The 21,704-nt window shown below is 33.6% G+C and overlaps 1 long non-coding RNA gene across 2 annotated transcripts in view; it reads left to right on the top strand.

The window, feature by feature from the left end:
- Positions 1-17,392, top strand: part of LOC129035736 (uncharacterized) — a 57,089-nt gene extending 39,697 nt beyond the window's left edge. For both annotated transcript variants that reach the window (XR_008502309.2, XR_010125981.1), the window contains exons 7-8: positions 14,469-14,607; positions 15,388-17,392. This is a non-coding gene — a long non-coding RNA (uncharacterized LOC129035736). The remainder of the gene's footprint in view (positions 1-14,468; positions 14,608-15,387) is intronic.
- Positions 17,393-21,704: the final 4,312 nt, after the last annotated feature.

The following is a 21,704-nucleotide window of genomic DNA, read 5'->3' as shown; positions in this document are numbered from 1 at the left end:
CTCTACTTTCATGGATGTATTATTGTGTTCTAATGAGGTGAGGCTAATCTGACAGAATATGAATACAGTAGAAATTAGATAAAAGATATTATAAAAGTAAAAATACCTTGCAGAAAAGGAAACATCAATATTTAATATGTTCATTTGTATTCTGTGAACTACATCTAAAGAAAATACTCTTTAAGATTCTTTGTAGATTTTGTACTGGGTAAAACACTGTCAAAATGGAAGCACATTGTTGACACAAAAAAATGTTAAATTAAAACAACAACAACCAACACTGTGTCATCATACTCTCCTCTAATTGTTATCAAAGCACCATACTGACTTTAATGCTTTACTCTTTTAGATATATTTATCAAGAAGTTAGGCTCAAATTTTGGCAACATTGCAACAGTGGAAATTGTATTTTGTTTTTTTCACTTAACCTAATCAAATATGGTTCTTAGAAGGTGTTTGTTTCAACAAAGTAATATATGATAATTTTTGCCTAATTTTGTCCCCTTTCTTAAAACATTGATCATGAGTAAAAAAAAGTTTATCATCCTGCCTCTTAGTCTTCTTGTAATTTTCTTTTTAATAGGAAGATGACATTACTGAGGGTATTGAGTTTACTCCTGTTGTTTTTAAATCTTACAAGAAATTACTACAATTTCTAACTTAGTAGATAAGAACCAAGATAAATTCTTTTTTTGTAGTTATTTATTTTAATAGGCTTTAATTTTTTGAGCAGTTTTAGGTTTACAGCAAAACTGAGTAGAAAATACAGAGATTTTATTTACACTTACTTGTTTTAATAGACTTTAATTTTTTGAGCAGTTTTAGGTTTACAGCAAAACAGAGTGGAAAGTAATTCCCTGTATACCTACTGCTCCCACACATGTGTAGCCTCCCCATTATCAATATTGTCCAACAAAGTTGTAATGATTGATGAACTTACAGTGACATCATGATCACCTGTAGCCCATAGTTAACATTAGGGTTTATACTTGGTGGTGTGCATTCTGTGGGTTTGGATAGATTTGTAATGGCATATATCCACCATTATAGTATTATTATACAGGGTAGTTTCACTGCCCTAAACATCCTCTGCACTCTGCCTATTCATCTTCCTTCCCTAGTAACCTTTGGCAGCTACTGATTTTTTTGTATTTTTTTATTTTTTATTTTATTTATTTTTATTTTTTTGAGATGGAGTCTCGCTCTGTTGCCCAGGCTGGAGTGCAGTGGTGTGATCTCAGCTCACTGCAACTTCCACCTCCCGGATTCAAGCGATTCTCCTGCCTCAGCCTCCTGAGTAGCTGGGACTACAGGCATGCACCATCATGCTCAGCGAATTTTTTTGTATTTTTTGTAGAGACAGGGTTTCACCATGTTGATCAGGCTGGTCTTGAACTCCTGACCTCGTGATCTGCCCGCCTCAGCCTCCCAAAGGGCTGGGATTACAGGCATTGTGAGCCACCGTGCCTGGCCTCTACTGATCTTTTTACTGTCTCTATACTTTTTCTATTTTCCTGAAAGTCAAACAATTAGGATTAAAGAGTAAATAGCCTTTTCAGACTGGCTTCTTTTACTTAGTAAATGCTTTTATGTTTCCTCCATTTTTTTTAATGGCTTAATAGCTCATTTCTTTTTAGCACAGAGTAGCATTACTTTGTCTGGATGTGCCACCATTTACTCATCTATTCACCTGCTGACTGACATCTTGGTTGCTTCTAAGTTTTGGCAATTATGAACAAAGCTAATATAAGCACCTTTGTGTATGTTTTTGTGTGGACATAAGTTTTAAACTTTTTTGGATTAATACCAAGGGAGCATGACTTCTGGATTGTGTGGTAAGAGTGTGTTTAGTTTTATAAGAACCCACCAAACTGTTTTTCAAAGTGTTGTTTTGTATTCACATCAGTAATTAATGAGAGTTTCTGTTGTTCCACATAGTAAACAGCATTTAGTGTTGTTAGTGTTCTGGATTGTGGCCATTCTAATAGGTGTGTGGCATCTCCTAGGTGGTGGTATTGCATTGTTGTCTTAGTACATTTATTTATAGATATATAGTTTATGGACTTATTTATGAGCATTTCTACAAAACAATGAAAACATTAACCAAGATTGTATATTGTCTATCCTAGTTTTTGTTTAAACTGAGCAATTTTTGTTGTCTATTATGTTGTAAAATTATTACAAATAACAATATTTGTTCCAAATCAAATCAACTGTTAGTAACTGTTAGTTTGATTCTTTGATACCTGGGTTAGCAAAATAGTCCTTGAGTTATTAGGCCATAAACCAATATGGCCACTCTTCAGAATAATAGTGTTAGAAATATTTATAAAATTGCTAACCTAAGGGTGGTCATATTCAGTAATCACAAATTTTTTATAAAATTCAACATCTATATTAATTTTGTATTGGTTTTGTATTAGTCTGTTTTCACACCTGCCAAGAAGATATTACCTGAGACTGGGTAATTTATAAACAAAAGTTAATTGACTTATAGTTCCACATGGCTGGAGAGGCCTCAGGAAGCTTACAGTCATGGTGAAAGTCAAAGGGGAAGCAAGGCATGTATTACATAGTGGCAGGAGAGAAAGAGTGAAGAAGTAAGTGCCACACTTTTAAACCATTGGATCTCCTGAGAACTTATATCAGCAGAGAACAGCACAGGGGGAACCACCCCCATGATCCAATCACCTACTACCAGGTCCCTCCCTCAACACGTGAGGATTACAACTGGAGATGAGATTTGAGTGCGGACATAGAGCCAAACCATATCAGGTATCAAATATTCAAACATTTATTGCCCTCATGTAGCATTTCCTAACATAAACTTTTGGAACAGGCTATTTTTGGCTCAATTAATTTATCCTAGAGAATATTCATTTTGGACACTAAAAACAAGTGTTTTCTTCTTAGTCTTTATTCTTTATGATGATCAACCGAATATTTTCACTTAAAGTACTAATCAGCATGCAAAAGCTTAATTTTTTTCCTCCTATTCTACCTTCTCATCCTCCTCCTCTTGTCATTGTCTTCTCTTTCTTTAGCAATAATAATTGCAGTCAGGAAACAGCCATGACAGCCTATTTTAATAGAAATGACATATTTGATTAAAACTTGATTACTTTTAAAAGAATATTATTTATACTACTTTTCAGCTGCATTTTACATCTTTATCATCTACCTTCGTAGCTGTCTTAACTATCAATGTATTGGCATCCTTTACCCATACCAACTCAATAGTCAAGTATAATAACCAGGATGACTATTTATGTTTTCTCTTTTATCATACTAGTTATTTTAGCATTAAGAAATATGAAGCCTCTATACTTAGTTTTTAAGTTTTAGTATGGGTCCTCACACATTTTGGTCTGAAATTACATTATTAGAAGTTGTTGAGACCAACCCCAAACACTTTCTTAAAATTTGTCTTTCTGGCTTTTATCTAACAGTGTTTACTATATTAGAAATTGAAACAAACATTTCCAAAACATTTTTATTGCATGTTAACATAAATATTATGGAAAATAATGTCAGTTTTGAAACAAAAATGAGAAAAAGCATTGTTTTACATCTTTGCAAATCTCTTTAATGTCTGCCTCAATAGGAGATTGATGGATTTTTATACCTCCTTCTGCATCGGTCTGTTGTCATGTCGTATGTCATGTAGCCTTTAGAAACTTCCCCTGCATTTTTGTGTGAGAAGAAGAGTGTTAAAAGCAAATAATGCCTTATTATCATAAGAAAAATACTTCTGACCTTGTGGATCCCCCGAAAAAGTGTTGGAATCTCTAGGAGTCCTTTGACCATGCTTTGAGAACCGCTGCTATTGAAAAATATTATCCTGCTGATTCAGTACATCTTGCTTTTCTCTCAGCTTCACATCTCTTATGATCAGTTGCTTGTGAATTTTTACATTCCAGTGCTACACTAATGGATTTCTGATGACATCTAGGTCAAAGTATGGTGTTAGAGTTATCTCTGACTTTGCATGTGTAATTCCTCTGCTAAGGAAGCTTTCACTCATCTTCCAAACATTACTCAGATGTCACTTTCCCTGTGATACATTAATCACTTGCTTATATTTTTCTTTTTATGTACTTCACAAATACTTTTGCTATTTTACAACCAGTCAGGTATTAATTACAGTTTGCAAGCCAAGATATGTTTAAAGTATTACTTTATTTCCTTTACATAAAATTGATTTTTACTATTATACTCTGGCTTTCTAAATTTACAGGAAATTATATCTCCAGTGTGGTAGGTTCTCCTTCCTCTACCTAATGTCCATTCAGAATCTGAGATGCCTACTTTGTGCCCAAGGAATGGACAGGAGTTTCTGATGACTGGTGATGGTCCATACTGACATTCTCACTGCCTGTGCTTACAGGAGTTTTTTCAACTAACACTTTTTAGCTGTTCCCATGCCATGCGTGAGGTGTCAAATCTCTGCTGTGCCTGGTGACCAGCCAACGACTATTCTTCTTTGAGGTCTTGAAGCAATGTCCCATTACTGTTTGGATCTGTACCTCTGGGCCCCACCAAACAATAGTTTAAGGGGAACCTCAACTTACTTCCTGCTTTTCTGAGACTCTTATTATCTTGCCACAAAAACTATTATGCTCAGTAGGTATAGGACTTACAAAACAAGTGTTCAGAATTCTGAACTAATTTTAATTTATTTTTAGTTATACACCTATTCCAAGTACATGAGGCTTGAGGCATACTACTTTCTTGAAGAAGAGGCAGAATAAAGGTAACAATCTGAGAGAGGGAAAAGAGCAATAATTAATATACTAAAGTTTACCCAATCATACATATTTTAGACATGTTATTTTATTTGATGAGTATTAGCTTTGTAGAATATACATGCATGGATGGACACACATGCCAATACTAGATGTGAAGTCCTGATGTAGGTAGATTCTAGTGCCAAGTATAGTGACCAGCATTTATATAACAGGACCTATATTAATGTTTGTTAAAGTCATCTAGAAAAATATAACTAGGTATTTTTAACTACAAATACAATGTTTATATCTTAATTCTCTTTCCTTTCTCTTTTTTTATTGTTATTATACTTTAAGTTTTAGGGTACATGTGCACAATGTGCAGGTTAGTTACATATGTATACATGTGCCATGCTGGTGTGCTGCACCCATTAACTAGTCATTTAGCATTAGGTATATCTCCTAATGCTATCCCTCCCCACTCCCCCCACCCCACAACAGTCCCCAGAGTGTGATGTTCCCCTTCCTGTGTCCATGTGTTCTCATTGTTCAATTCCCACCTATGACTGAGAATATGCGGTGTTTGGTTTTTTGTCCTTGCGATAGTTTGCTGAGAATGATGATTTCCAATTTCATCCATGTTCCTACAAAGGACATGAACTCATCATTTTTTATGGCTGCATAGTATTCCATGGTGTATATGTGCCACATTTTCTTAATCCAGTCTATCATTGTTGAACATTTGGGTTGGTTCCAAGTCTTTGCTATTGTGAATAGTGCTGCAATAAACATACATGTGCATGTGTCTTTATAGCAGCATGATTTATAGTCCTTTGGGTATATACCCAGTAATGGGATGGCTGGGTCAAATGGTATTTCTAGTTCTAGATCCCTTAGGAATGGCCACACTGACTTCCACAATGGTTGAACTAGTTTACAGTCCCACCAACAGTGTAAAAGTGTTCCTATTTCTCCACATCCTCGCCAGCACCTGTTGTTTCCTGACTTTTTAATGATCGCCATTCTAACTGGTGTGAGATGGTATCTCATTGTGGTTTTGATTTGCATTTCTCTGATGGCCAGTGATGGCCAGTGATGATGAGCATTTTTTCATGTGTTTTTTGGCTGCATAAATGTCTTCTTTTGAAAAGTGTCTGTTCATAACCTTTGCACACTTTTTGATGGGGTTGTTTGTTTTTTCTTGTAAATTTGTTTGAGTTCATTGTAGATTCTGGATATTAGCTGTTTGTCAGATGAGTAGGTTGCGAAAATTTTCTCCCATTTTGTAGGTTGCCTGTTCACTCTGATGGAAGTTTCTTTTGCTGTGCAGAAGCTCTTCAGTTTAATGAGATCCCATTTGTCAATTTTGGCTTTTGTTGCCATTGCTTTTGGTGTTTTAGACATGAAGTCCTTGCCCATGCCTATGTCCTGAATGGTAAAGCCTAGGTTTGCTTCTAGGGTTTTTATGGTTTTAGGTCTAACATTTAAATCTTTAATCCATCTTGAATTAATTTTTGTATAAGGTGTAAGGAAGGGATCCAGTTTCAGCTTTGTACATATGGCTAGCCAGTTTTCCCAGCACCATTTATTAAATAGGGAATCCTTTCCCCATTGCTTGTTTTTCTCAGGTTTGTCAAAGATCAGATAGTTGTAGATATGCGGCATTATTTCCAAGGGCTCTGTTCTGTTCCGTTGATCTATATCTCTGTTTTGGTACCAGTACCATGCTGTTTTGGTTACTGTAGCCTTGTAGTGTAGTTTGAAGTCAGGTAGCGTGATGCCTCCAGCTTTGTTCTTTTGGCTTAGGATTGACTTGGCGATGCGGGCTCTTTTTTGGTTCCATATGAACTTTAAAGTAGTTTTTTCCAATTCTGTGAAGAAAGTCATTGGTAGCTTGATGGGGATGGCATTGAATCTGTAAATTACCTTGGGCAGTATGACCATTTTCACGATATTGATTCTTCCTACCCATGAGCATGGAATGTTCTTCCATTTGTTTGTATCCTCTTTTATTTCATTGAGCAGTGGTTTGTAGTTCTCCTTGAAGAGGTCCTTCCCATCCCTTGTAAGTTGGATTCCTAAGTATTTTATTCTCTTTGAAGCAATTGTGAATGGGAGTTCACTCATGATTTGGCTCTCTGTTTGTCTGTTATTGGTGTATAAGAATGCTTGTGATTTTTGTACATTGATTTTGTATCCTGAGACTTTGCTGGTTTTTAAGAGATGGGTTAAAGGCTGTAGTGCAATGACTCTTAAGAGGTGCAATCAGAGTGCACTATAGCCTCGAACTCCTGGACTCAAGCATTCCTCCTGCTTCGGACTCCTGAGTATTGGGGATTACAGCCATGTGCTACTACATTGGCTTTGTCTCTTAATTCTGTTTGAAAAAGGATGTAAACTATAATTTGTTCTTTATTATTTGAATTGAGAAACTGAAGGACTAAAAGACCACATATAAAATATTGATACCCTTCTTTAAGGATTTTAATAAACAAGTTTTTAATATACTAAGAACATTTACTGAATACCAATGCATTTTAGACTCTTTATTGAGGTACTGATAGGAAGTATGCAATAGGTAGGCAATATGTTTTCTGATCCAGAATTGTTTATAAAGTAAAATTTCCTTGCCAGTGCTGGAAAATTATACCGAACTAGCATACTGAAGTATGCGCACTAATCTATTTGTCTACTGGAGTTTCTTCTGAGCATTAAATGAAATGATATTTTAAAATAGCTAATACAGTATGTCATGGCTGTTAGATTCTGCTCAATAAATGACAGCTATTTACTTTACTTTTTTATTTCCCTCTAACTATAGACCTTGTGGGTGTATAGCACAGCTAGCTATTATACAGCTGTGAGGAATACCAGTACCTGCTGCTGCCAATAATTCCTTGATGGATTATCTCATAAAACTAGTCCCAGATTTCAAAAATTTGTTGGAATTTAGGAAATGAGTTAATATTCTTAATTGTAAATATCATCTTTGATTTTTACCATACAGATTTTTTATTGGCATCACTATTGAAAATACTTCCTTTTGTCTGACAATAAATCAAAACAAACCCTCATTGTGTTTATGTGCATGGTTACATTAAATGTGTTATAAAGGCCTCTTTTCTCTGAACTTGGTCTAAATATGTTTTGTATTCTTAAATAGTTACAGGAATAGATGAGCTTTTCCTCTGTTTTCTTTACCAAATGGTAGTTCTTTCAATCCCAAGGTTTGTTCAGTGATCACTGTCATTGAAATTCTGAGATGTATTTCACTTTTATACTCACTGTTAACTTGCCTAACTTAGTTCATCTAAGCTTGTGTGCAGGTCACCTTTGACAAATAATTTAGAAGGTTGTCATATTTGACATGAAACTTCTGCGATCATGGATTTTCCACTCTATTAATGTTGTCAACTGAGCTGTTTTCTGACATTCTAAAATAAATGTGAGCTGTATTTACTATTATTCAAAAGACAGATCACTCAACTCCTCTGAATGAAAAATATTTTACTGGCTAGTAAGGAAAGTGATATTCAAAAAATTTAGTGGGATGATCATTAAAATCCCCACCAATGTAATTTAATTGGAATTTTCTTTGGATATACTTAGATTTAACTATCGTATTGTTCTTTCTTAGGCTAAATAAATACAGCAATAATTTTTTAAAACTTCAGGTCAAGAGGTTTTAGGCTGCCTTTGTTCGTTTCCATTTTAAATCAGCAAATAATTTCTCTAAAGGTTGCAGTGTAAATGTACCATGGGAGGCAAGCCTCTCCCTGCCCCCACCGCTTGATGGAGAGGGAAAACTCTTGAATGAGTCTTTAAATTAAGCAGAGGCTCTCTTCCAGAATGAAACGTTTCTGTCGATGTAGTTCCAGGAAGTTTAACTGTTTGCAAGAAAGTGAGTGCAGCAATCTATTAATCAGCATAGAATAGTGGTTAAAAGCAGGTTCTTTATAGCCAGATGTCCTGGGTGTACAGTCCCGTCTCTACCACATTGGACCTTGATTAAGTTACTTTACCTCCCTTTGCTTCCATTTTCTCAATTGTGAAAGGGGGATAAAAATAAAGCAACCTCATCAAGTTGTTATGAAGCGCAAATGAATGAGTTTTTATTTCTTATTTTTAAAACATTAGGAATTATGGCTGGCACACACAGTAAACCCTATATGAGTTAATAATTATATAAATACATGAAGTTATTTATTACTAAGGTATGCCAAGTACTGGGTTTAGAGAAACAAGAGAGACAGACATGACTCTTGTTCTTAGGAAGATTATAGTCTGGGCAGCAGGGAGTCGGTACACATAAATAGACCAAGATGGAGAGGGAGGGTGCCACAAATTTCTGCAAGTCAGTATACGGTAATGACCTATTTTCCTTTGGCATTTGTGTTAATTCCATATGCTTTACTCACATGGCCTCTGCTGGGGCTTCATTTTCTCCACTTTGAACAGCGAACTTACTCTATTGCATACCCTCACAAGACAACCGCCATCAATCTGTTCAGGAGTGATGGTGTCCCCTCCTCATCAATACATTTATTAATGCCTCAGAAAAGGAAAACTCTTAGTCATCATTTCTTTTAATTTTTTATGACCCTATTAATTATTATGCTCTTTATTGATTTGTTATCATCCATATTCTTCTAGTATGTAAACTTTCCAGCATGTTAGGGTAAGTCCTTCTCTGTCTTATTCTCTTTTAATTCTGCAGTACCTAGGATAGGTTCCAGTATATGGAGGCACTTAGTAAGGAATGCATGCATTCATGCATGAATGAATATGCCTGTGTGCTCCTGTGTAAATGTTAATGTTGGATAGATTTCCAGAAATTTGAATTGCTTTATCTAAAGTTAGGGACATTCTAATTTTATGATGTACCATCTAATTATCCTTCAAATGGATTTTACTAATGGACATTTTCATCAAATATGTATGAGAATGCACATTTCTATAAATTCTTACCAATACATGACCTTAGTGGTATTATCAGTCAGTATGTGAAAAATATTTATATTGATTTAATTTGTATATCCTTGATGATTGGTAAATTTGAGAATTTAAAATATATATATATTTTTTATATGTATGTATATGTATACACACACACGTATACTGGTCCTTTATATTTCTTTCTCTGTAAATAGTCTGTTTACACAATTTGCTCATTTTCTTATTTTTTAAAAAATTATTGATTTGTAAGAAGTCATTTTGTTCCATGGATGCTATTCATTATATATTGGTTTGTACTCTACAACCTTTATAAAATCTTGTGTAGTTACAGTATTTTATCTGTGGTTTCAATTGTATTTGTGATATAATATATCTTCTTATTTTTGAATAACAGCCTGTTTTCTTTCTTCCCATTTTTAAGCATTGTGTGTATCGTTCTTGCCTACCGCCATAGCTTGTACTCCTATACTGTTCAGAATAGGAAAGGCAATCACCAGCTACCTTGTCTTCTCCTTGATCTTAGAGAAAATGTCTTAATTATGTTTTTATCTGTCGGTTGTTTGTTTTTGCATGTTTTTTACCAAGTTTAGGAAGTTAATTTATTTTTTTAATTTGCCAATAGATTTTTTTAAAGTTATGGATGGATGTTTAGTTTTATCACCATTTCTATTGAAAGGACCATATGATTTCCTTTCATTAATATGCTGATGTGATGCATTATATTAATTTATTTGTAAACATAAAGAAACATATTTGCACTCCTGGAATGAACCCAACTTTGGCATAGCTATTTTATTGTTATTGTTTTTTAACTTTGATTGACCTGTTTGTCTATATTTTGTATCTAAATTTTATGCCTAAATTTAATCATGAGTTTTGATTTAGTCTTTCTTGTGATGTTTTCATTAGTTTTTAATTTCAAGTTTATGCTAATAAGTGACATTTACTTTCCTTTTATTTTTCTTTTAATTTCTTATTTTCCATATATTACTATAATCATTGATTAATTCATGATTATATGTATATGTTTATATATGTATGTGATTTCAACAACTGTGAAAGCATCCTCAAAATCATAGGGAAAATTAATTCTTTTGGTATTATTTGTAAAATAGAACCTAAATTTTCCACTGATGTAAAATGCCATTTTCTTATCATATATTAAGGACATATGCTTCTGTGTTCTTTTTTGTTTCATTGGTCATCTTTCCTCAATAATATATTCCTTAATAATGACTTTTTAAAATAAAAACTCTTTATAGCTAAAAGACCATAACCCCATCTCTAACATTTTGTTTGTTCAAGACTATCTTATGGATTAAATACTTAAATATAAAACCCAAAACTGTAAAAACCCTGGAAGACAACCTAGGCAATACCATTTGGTACATAGACACGAGCAAAGATTTCATGACAAAATTGCCAAAGGCAATTGCAACAAAAGCAAAAATTGACAAATGAGATCTAATTAAACTAAAGCACTTCTGCACAGCAAAAGAAACTAGGGACAGAGTGAACAGACAACCTACAAAATGAGAGAAAAATGTTGCAAACTATGCATCTGACAAAGGTCTAATAACCAGAATCTATAAGGAACTTAAACACATTTACAAGGAAAAAACAAACAACCCCATTAAAAAGTGGGCAAAGGACATGAACAGACACTTTTCAAAAGAAGACATACATGCAGCCAACAATCATGAGAGAAAGCTTAACCTCACTAATCATTAGAGAAATGTAAATCAAAACCACAATGAGATACCATCTCACACCAGTCAGAAGGGCTATTATTAAGAAGTCAAAAAATAACAGATACGGGCCAAGTTGTAGAGAAAAAGGAATGCTTGTACACTGTTGGTGTGAGTGTAAATTCTTTCAACCATTGTGGAAGACAGTGCAGCGATTCCTCAAAGGCCTAAAGATAGAAATGCATTTGACTCAGCAAACCCAGAACCCAATACTGCATATATATGCAAAAGAATATGAATCATTCTATTACAAAGACACATGCATCCAAGTGTGCATTGCAGTACTGTTCACAATACCAGAGACATGGAATCAACCTAAATTCCCATCAATGATAGACTAGATAAAGAAAATGTGGTACATATACACCATGGAATACTATGCAGCCATAAAAAAGAATGAGATCATGTCCTTTGCAGGGACATGGATGGAGCTGGAGACCATTCTTCTTAGCAAACTAATGCAGGATCAGAAAACCAAATACTGCTTGCACTTATAAGTGAGAGGTAAATGATGAGACCGCATGGGCATATAGAGGGGAACGACACACATCGGGGCCTTATAGAGGGTAGAGGTTGAGAGAAGGGAGAGGATCAGGCAAAATAACTAATGGGCACTAAGCTTAATACCGGGGTGATGAAATAATCTGTACAACAAAGTCACATGACAGAAATTTACCTATGTAACAAATCTGCACATGTACTCCTGAACTAAAAATTTAAAATAAAAAAGACTATCAGGACTGGACATGATGGCTCCGACTATAGTCCTAGCACTTTGGGAAGCCAAGGCAGGAGGATTGCTTGAACCCAAGAGTTCAAAAAGGGTATCTTGGCTATGGTTTTGGCATTTTGCTCTTTCATATGAAGTTTATAATACATTTTCCAGTTACAGAGGGGAAAATACTAGAATTTGAGTTAGAATTTCATATATTCTATCTATTTCTTGGGAGAGAATTGACATCTTCATGATAGCGTGTTTCTCTTTGTTTTCCATAAATATAAATAAGACTTTATTTCGGGATTCTTAACTCTCTTTCAATATTATCTTAACATCTTCTGCATTATGGCTGTTTCTTCTTTTGTAAAGTTTATTTTTAGCATTTCACACTGTGTGTTGCTATTTATAATGCTATTTAAAATAAATTACCTAGCTACTTCGTGCTTGAAATACATTTAATTTTTGATAAGCCCTGTTACTGAATGCTTACCACTTCTAGTAACTTATCTGATTACTTTTTAGTTTTCAATTCTGATAATTATATGAATTTCGAATAATTAGAATTTTGTTTCTTTTTTTTCCCAGTGATTTTCTTTCCCCCTTTTTTGTGGTAGATCTCTTCAAGATTTTGAATGAAAGTGATGATAACAAGCATACTTGTATTTTATATTACTTCAAAGTTAATGATAGTAACTGTTTCTCATTAAAAATAAGGTTTGCTTTAGGTGATTATTTGAACGTCCCTTTTGTCAGCCTGTGTAAGTGCCTTTCTATTCCTAGTGCACTAAGTTTTCACTTGTTAACAATATTATTATGTATAAATTTCAGCAAATAACTTTTCTACATTTATTGGGATGATTTTATATTTTTTCTTTTAATATATTACTGTACATTCATATTTGTAAAATAAACTCAACTTGGTCATGTTGCATTTCTTTATGCTGCTCTTGGTTTGATTTTCTAATACTGTTTTTAGGATTATCATAGGTATGTTCATAAATGAGAAATGTTTATTTTTGGTATCAATTTCAAAGTAAGGTATATGCACTCTATCTAGTCTCTAAATTGCTCTATGTATTGAAATATCTTATCCTTGAAAGTCTGCTCGAATTGGCCTATACAAAAATCTAGGCCTGGTGATTTTTCGATTTCTTTTTTTAATTACTATGCTAGTTTATTTAATAGTTATTATAGTACAAGTGAGGCTTTATTTTTTCTTAATCAGTTTGATATTTAAAAAATATATATTCAGTTTCACTTAACTTTTCAAAACTGTTGACATAAAATTTGTTTATTATACCATATGATTTTATTTAAATCTCTACTGTATCTTATTTATGTGTCTATCCTTCCACCTGACATAGGTTGCCATGCTTTTTTTATAGCCCAGCCAAAATTTATCTTTTAGTCATTTTTTTGTGTATGTTTGTTATTGTTTAAAGAACCTATGCCATATTCTTTCTTTTAGCAGGAGGCTATAAGAAAAGCAAAATCTTAGGAAAACATGACCAATGTACAGAAAAAAATAGAAGTGAATAGAGAAAAATTAGTAGGTACATATGATTGGAAACACCTATTTCTAGATTTTAAAAACTATGAAATCAAATTGAAAAGAGATTTACGTAAAAGATGGAGGTCTTAAAATTTCTCAGATAATGTGAATAAGCCTTAAAATAATCACCAGATTCAGTGTATGATATTCCTACTTAAGCCTATTTTCTAATAACTATCCCTGGTAATTTGAAATAATGATCTACTGAAAGGGGCAAAGGAGAAAAAAATAGTTAGACTCTAGAGTTTTGTCTACGAAGGATCTTTGTGAATGGCTTATTAGCACATGAAATTGACTTGAAAGAAATACATCCAAAGTCTATTAAGTTTTTGAGGAAATTGTTTTCTCAAAGAAATCCTGAGCTAGGAAGAAAATTACACTCAAAGCAATCCTCTGGCCCCTACATTTTCATAAGAAAGAAACAACCAGTATAAGATGGATAGTTCCCAAGGGTAAAGAAGAAGCAAGTGTTTCCCAGGGAGCAGAACCTGAGGTCATGGAGAACAATAAACAAGGAAGTAACTTTTGGCCGGGAATGTGGGTCTCATTAAGGAACTGTCCCCACAGCGGGGCAAATCATGTGTGTCTCAGTAGGGGTGCTTTGTAAGACCTACCCAGCAGGCTTGTATGGTTATTATTATCAGGTGTGTGTTCTGTGTTCTTTTTCTCCCTTTCTTAAATGTTACTTTTCTACTATAGTTATCTTATTCGTGCTCTACCACTGACAGCATACATGAGACTGATTGTTTTTATATCATGCTTTGCAGGACCACAACAACCACTCCCAGTCATGATGCAGAGAAGTGTTCAACACCCACAGATTCTGAATGTTGAGCTGATTATACTAACTAGATGGGACTTAGTTTTGTCTACCATGGGGTGAGCGTATACTACCTGAGGGAACAGGTACACGTGAATATTTATTATTACAATAACTGTTTTTGCAGAACTTGCTTACTGCTCACCAACATCCTTATTCTCCTCTTATTGATGTTAGAAATAGACTTTTCCTAGCTATTCTTGCTTTTTTGTGTGGACATTTCCTGAGGTCTAACCAATGAAGTATGAACACAGTTGATATATATCATTTCTAGACTTGACTCATTAAAAACTCCCATGTATGGTCCTTTAAGCTTTATTTGCTTCCTGTCTAGTGGAATGGAGAAGACTGTCAGGGAAGTCTTGGATGGCATAGGGTGAAGATGGCAGAGTATCTGTTGGCCATTTGGAGGAGGATTGTTCTCTGATCTGTTTACTCTTGTGAACAAGAAATACGTTTCCATTATGTGCTATTTCATATTTTGAGTCCATTTGTTGCAGTAGCTAGTTGATCTTGCCTAATAAAAACAAGATTGAAGAAGTAACAGTAAACACATGTATTAATAAATTCATCCTGAATGAAACAATTTACTTCTAGCTTCACATTATTGTTTGTAATCAATTTTACAATAATACTTGCATAACTATGTGGTTCTAATTCAATGTTTAAATCACCAAATTATTTTTTATGGTGAAAACAGTAAGTTTTAAGTGAAATAATTAAATTCAGCATGAAAAGAGCTAAATTAAAAGAATATTTCTGGCTTATGTCATCATCTATTAAAGTGCATTTTATATAATCGGAAATCTGTCCTACTCATTTCCTTTGGCTTAGATTTTCTCTATGTTGATTTCTTTTCTGCACAGGTTCTCTATGGTGAAGATGGCAACTTGCTGACTCAGCCTCAGAATGCATTAAATCCACATATTCTGGCAAGTGGAGTTCTGCTTCTCCAATATCTCTTCCAGATTAAGTCTCGAAAGGACTGTAATTGATCCACCCTGAGTCATATGCCCATATCCAAAGCAATGAGTTTGGAAAATTTCATGACACACTCCTAATTTTGTGGTAGGAGACACATCAGAACCACACAATGAGTCAGTCCTATTTATGAAATAGAGGTTCATCTATCAGATGAAAGGGAAAAAAGTTGTAAAAACACAACAGATGTTCACTAATGGGGAGCTATCTGAATTTCACCTGTAACTACAAATGCTCAAAAGTAGATTTACAGTTCTCCTAGAGTGTCATGAATTTAAAAACATATGCATGGACTCATGAAGTAATATCCTAATCACCTCTCTCAACTTTCTGTTGAATCTCCCTTAACTTAAAATGAGAATATTTTAGCAGCAGGAGAAGGATCATTTTTTCATTTATAGACCTTTATCAGACACTAATGTAGGATTGAGTTTGACCTGATACAGTGTTCTATCTCTGAGTGTTGTCACTCAGTTTTATCATAAATAACATTTATTTTATATGATACATAGAGAACAAATTTACTTATTTTTCTCATGTAATCATGTAATCAATTGTTCCAACATAATCCATTGAATAGATATTGTGGCATTTCCCTAATTATTTATAAAGGCACTGTTACTAGATATGAGTATTTATATATGAGGATATGAATCGTGGCTCTCTGATTTGTTCATTATTTGCTTGTCTATTCCTGTGCCAGTATCATACAATTGGTACTAATATAGTGTTCTGATATTGACAGGATAAAGTGCTCCTTCTAATGATGTAGCTTTAAATTTGTCTTGATTGTGCATTTCTTTTTATTCTTCCATAGAGATTTGTGGTTCACTTGTCAGCTTTGAAAATCACTTTTGGGATTTGAATTTGAATTGCATGAAATTTGTAGACTAACTTGTAGAAAATTGACATTTTTATGATATGAATTTACACATCCTTGTAACCATGGGTGTGTTATTTATTTTCACTTTTGAATATTATTATGGGTATTTAGTAATAAAAATAACAATCAATGAGTTACATGGTGGTTACTATGTGACAGATGTTGTCAAAGTTCCATCCATATATCAACTTATTATATATTCTTATGGGAAGAGACCATTATTATCTCCATTACACAAATAAGAAAATCGAGGTACAAAGAGCTTAAGTAACATGTGCTAAGTCATATAAGAGTAAAGCTTTATTTGAATCCATGCAGTTTGTCTCCAGAGCTTGAAATCCATTTTATTTTATTTTATTTTTACTTTAAAAAAAAAAAATTTCGAGACGGGATCTCGCTTTGTTGCCCAGGCTGGAGTGCAGTGGCACCATCCCACCTCATTGCAGCCTCCACCTCCTGGGTTCAAAAAATTCTCCTGCCTCAGCCTCCCGAGTAGCTGGGACTACAGGTGGGCAGCACCACACCCGGCTAATTTTTTGTATTTTTAGTAGAGAACGGGGTTTCACCATGTTAGCCAGGATGGTCTCGATCTCCTGACCTCATGATCCACCTGCCTCGGCCTCCCAAAGTGCTGGGATTACAGGCGTGAGCCACTGCATCCAGCCTGAAATATTTACCAGTATCTGATATTGCCTCCCTAAGAACTTTGCCCAACTCCTTAGTGATTCTACCATTGCCTTAGTATTTTGGATTTTCTAGTAGACAATAATATCATGTGTGCATAAAGCAAATACAATTATTATTACAATAAAATTTTTAAACTACTCATTTGTACTTGCTTTCATAAAGCCTTAGCTAATTCCGACAAAATATTGATTACTGTGGGAGAGAGTGGTAAATCTTGTTTTGTATCTAATATTAAATAAAATGCTACTAAATATAAGTGAGATGCTTGCTATAAGTTTTAGTAGTTAAACACTGTAAAGTTATTTCTTGTCTATTTTCAAGAATTTTTTATTATTTTAAATGCATGTGCAATTTTTTTAAAAAGTATTGTTTTGCATCTAATGTTAAATAAAATGCTTCTAAGTATTAGTACTAAATATCAGTGAGATGCTTGTTGTAAGTTTTAGTAGTTAAACACTATAAAGTTATTTATTTTCTATTTTCAAGAGTTTTTATTATTATAAATGCATGTACAATTTAAAAAGTCTTATTTGCTCTTATTTTCTAATATTAAAACATTTGTGCTTTCCTGAGATGAATGCTGTGCTCTCATGAAAGATTGCAGAGTCAAAAAGTAGCCTCTGGAGTTAAGACTTTCTGGTTTTAGGGCCTCCTATGGCCACTTACTAATTATGGGTCTTAGGAGAGTTACTGAACCTTCATAATGGGTACCAATCCTAGATCCTGTCAAAAGGGATCCTTCTCTTGGCCATGACTTTGGAAGATCCTTTGCATGACAATAAAAAAAAAGTATTATTAGATCTAATTTATTAGATAACACTTGGGTGTCTCTGTTATGGTGGTAAATGTTCAATAGGCTCTCAAAAATGCATATATATATGTTTATATAGATACATATACACACAAATGTGTGTATATGTATATATCTACACACTAATATATTTATCATACATTTTATTGATATAAAGGTTGTGTAACACACAACTTACAAATAATGATAAAATATTCAATATTATTTATTGTAAATTCTGTATAGCCAATTGCTTTTCATAGAATGTTTTCATTGACTTTTGCTGAACTCCTGTATATGGAGCCAGCTTACAAGTGTATTCACTAACAAGTGTAGTCCTGGCATGAATGTTGGTTGATATTTTCATTTACATTAATAAGACAGTGAAATAACACAGACATGTATTTGAACTTCACTTGTTCATCAGTGATGTGAGCAACTTCTTTGCCGAGTTAGATAAGAGGTTTAGAATAATGAAATAATATTTTCTCATTTTTTTTTCTACTAGCAAGGTAATAGCTACAGACAAGACACATTTTTAGGCTTAATGCACATTATTAACATTTTCTGTATGACTTTTTAAAGTCTAGATGACCAAACAGTAAATGAAACCCTGATTTATAGTATTTGCCCTGTTTTTTTAATGTAAATTCTCCCAACATGGCTAATTTCAAGCTTCTAGTGTGGGAGGAGATGCACAGTGCACACCATTATATGGTAGCCCCATCTCACAGGTTAGATGAGATAAATAATCTCAAGAGCATATAAAACAGCAAACTGTATTAAAGTAATTAGGAATTGATGAATTTTGAATATTCCTTTACTTTTAATATAATTTATTCAAATATAAGTTTATAAAGTTCAATTTCTAGTAGTATCTATATTAAAAATTGGCTTGCAAAATTTTTGAAAATTTAACAGTTCTTGGGAGCCTGTGTGAACACACTCCAACACGTACATCCCTGGCACATCTGCTGGCAGAATACAGCTCCCACTGCTGCCATATGACAACCCATTGCACTAGACAGATACTTTGCTACACCTTTCAGATTCCAGAAAAACACTCTTCACATCTCTTGGCCTATGTTTTAAACCAAAAAGTGACCACATTCATTATGAAATGTATAGATTGGGCTGCTCCCTTTGTTGGATATGGACTTTGCTCTTGAGCACAAGGAGGATTTGAGAAGCAGAAGTGCAAAGGAAAAATAGAAGACACATTAATTAACTTGACAAATCTTTCCTTCAGAAAGGACCAGAGCAATAGGTTTTGCACAATGGCATATCAAGTTAAATAGTGCAGAACTTCTTTCTTTTGGTATTGCAATTCATGGTTTAAAGTTACACATTCACTAATGTTACACAAAGCAAAAAAAGAAACATTTTGCAACTCTCAACAGTTGAAATTATCTTGAAATTGTATATGTGTCCTCTACACAAAACATGAAAGACAGGTAAAATCATTGACAATGAAATGACCATTGAACATTTAAATTGCAAATAGCATTATTTTATAAAATACACATTAATATTTAATTAAAATTTAGAAATAAATGCATAAAATTACATTTATTGAAAAATATGATTTCAAATTTGTATATTTATTAATTGTAACTTGTATTTTATCTTTAAGTTGTTTGGTATAAATGTTTACTGAACTATGATATACTTCGAGAAAAAGTACACCAAATTTAAATGTTAGTCTCGAATTTTCACACGAAAAAAGCACGTCTGTGGAACCACCACCTGATGCAGAAACAGAACTTCACCAGCATTCCAGAAGTGTTCCACATTACGCTGACCCTTTTGGAGTCACTGTCAATTCCAAAGAGTAATCTTTATCCTGACTTCTTACATCAGAGGTTACTATTGCTGCTGTTGCTTCTTTTATATGTATGAAACTCTACAGCCTGTCTTTTTGTGTGTCTTGATTCTTTCTCTCAGCATTGTTTGTGAGATATATTCATGTTGTAGCACGAAGATTTCATAGTGCATTTTCCTTGCCATATAGCAATCCATTGCATGAATATGTCACTATTTCTTAATTGTTTTATTGATGGACATTAGAGTTATTTTCCAAATTTTTGTTAAATATTACTACTATGAATATATGTTGTATATCTTTTGACAAATAAGTTTTTTAATTTCTGTAGATATATATGTAGAATGGTAATAATGGAATCGCAGTGCATGTGTGGGTTAACCTGTGGAACTACAGCCTAACTATTTTATAAATAGTACCAGTTTGAACTTCCATCAGCAGCATATGAGAGGTCAAATTTCTCTATACACTATACACCTGCTAACACTTGAAATTTGTTTCGTTTTTTGTTTTAATATTATGGTGGATATACAGTGGCATTGCAACCTGTTTTACTTTGCATCTCGTTAATAACTATGACTAACGAATTTCAGCGTTTTTCATATATATAGATTTGTCACTTGGATTTTTTTTGAAGAGTCTGTGTTTTTCCCTTTTGTTTTCTACTTTTTCATATTGATTTTTAAGAGTTTGTCTTTATTTCATTTATGTTTTTGTTGGATATAACAAATATATATCAACAAAAGTAAATATTTGACATAAATATTGAAGATGTATTGATTTTAATATGCAAATATTAAATATTTTTGCCTTTTTTTTTTTTTGGAGACGGGGTCTTGCTCTCTTGCCTAGGCTGGATTGCAGTGATGCAATCATGGCTTACTGTAGCCTCCACCTCCTAGGCTCAAGTGATGGTCTCTCCTCAGCCTCTCAAATGGCCAGGCCACAGGCGCGATCCACCACTCCTGGCTAATTTTTTAAGTTTTTGTAGAGATGGAGGTCTCATTATGTCGCCCAGGCTGTTCTTGAACTTATGGACTCAAGCGATCCTCCCAAAGTGCTAGGATTACAGTTGTGAGCCACCATGCCCAGACTTTTTTTCATTCTCAATAGTGTATTTTGACCAAATAAATTTTAATGTAACCCGAGGTACCATTTTTTATATTAGTATTCTTTTTCTTTCACAAGAAATCATTGATAACCAAGATCAGAAGTATAGTTGCCTATGTTTTCTAATAAAATCCTTGTTGCTTTACCTTCTATATTTAGATCTATAGACCATCTGCAGTTGAGTTTTGTTTATGATATGAGGTGTTAAGGTTCATTTTTAATGTAACTGCCTAGTTGATTCAGCACCATTTTTAGAATTATCTTCCTTACCTAATGTATTGCGCCGTTGCTTTATTATTATATGACCTTGCATGTTATCTGTTTCTAGACCCTATTTAAACACTTTTAAAATATTTTTTAGGCTTGTCAGTAAGACAGTTTGTAAATTGTAGTAGTTAATAATAAGTCTTGATACCTGGTAGTGTAGGTTCTCCAGCTTTCTCCTCTTTGTCTTTGTTACGCTTTCTCCTCTTTGTCTCTGTTACTCTTGGCTCTTTACATTCCTATATATACTTTGGAAACAGTTTGCCAACTTCTATGTAGACACACAAGTATCCACACAGGCACCAGCTTGGGTCCTGATTAGGATGGCATAAAAGCTATACATGAATTTGGGGAAATTTATATTATTAAAATACACTTCCAATTCATGAATGTGCTATATTCTTCTAGTTAACATTTTGACTGATACCTATCATTAATCTCATGAAGTTTTCAGTGTACTGGTTTGCACATTTACTTTTAGATATTTGATTTTTATGCTATTAAAATTGTATTATATTTAAAATTTTTATTTTTTTTTTACAATTGCATGTGTTCTATAGAAAGGTACTATTGGTTGTAATATGTTGGCTTTGCATCCCTAAACCTAGCTAAACTCACTTATTAATTTTTTTTTTCTTTTGAGACC

Source organism: Pongo pygmaeus, chromosome 3 (genome assembly GCF_028885625.2).
Source record: "Pongo pygmaeus isolate AG05252 chromosome 3, NHGRI_mPonPyg2-v2.0_pri, whole genome shotgun sequence".
Classification (NCBI taxonomy): domain Eukaryota; kingdom Metazoa; phylum Chordata; class Mammalia; order Primates; family Hominidae; genus Pongo; species Pongo pygmaeus.
This window is presented reverse-complemented; position numbering and strand designations above follow the sequence as displayed.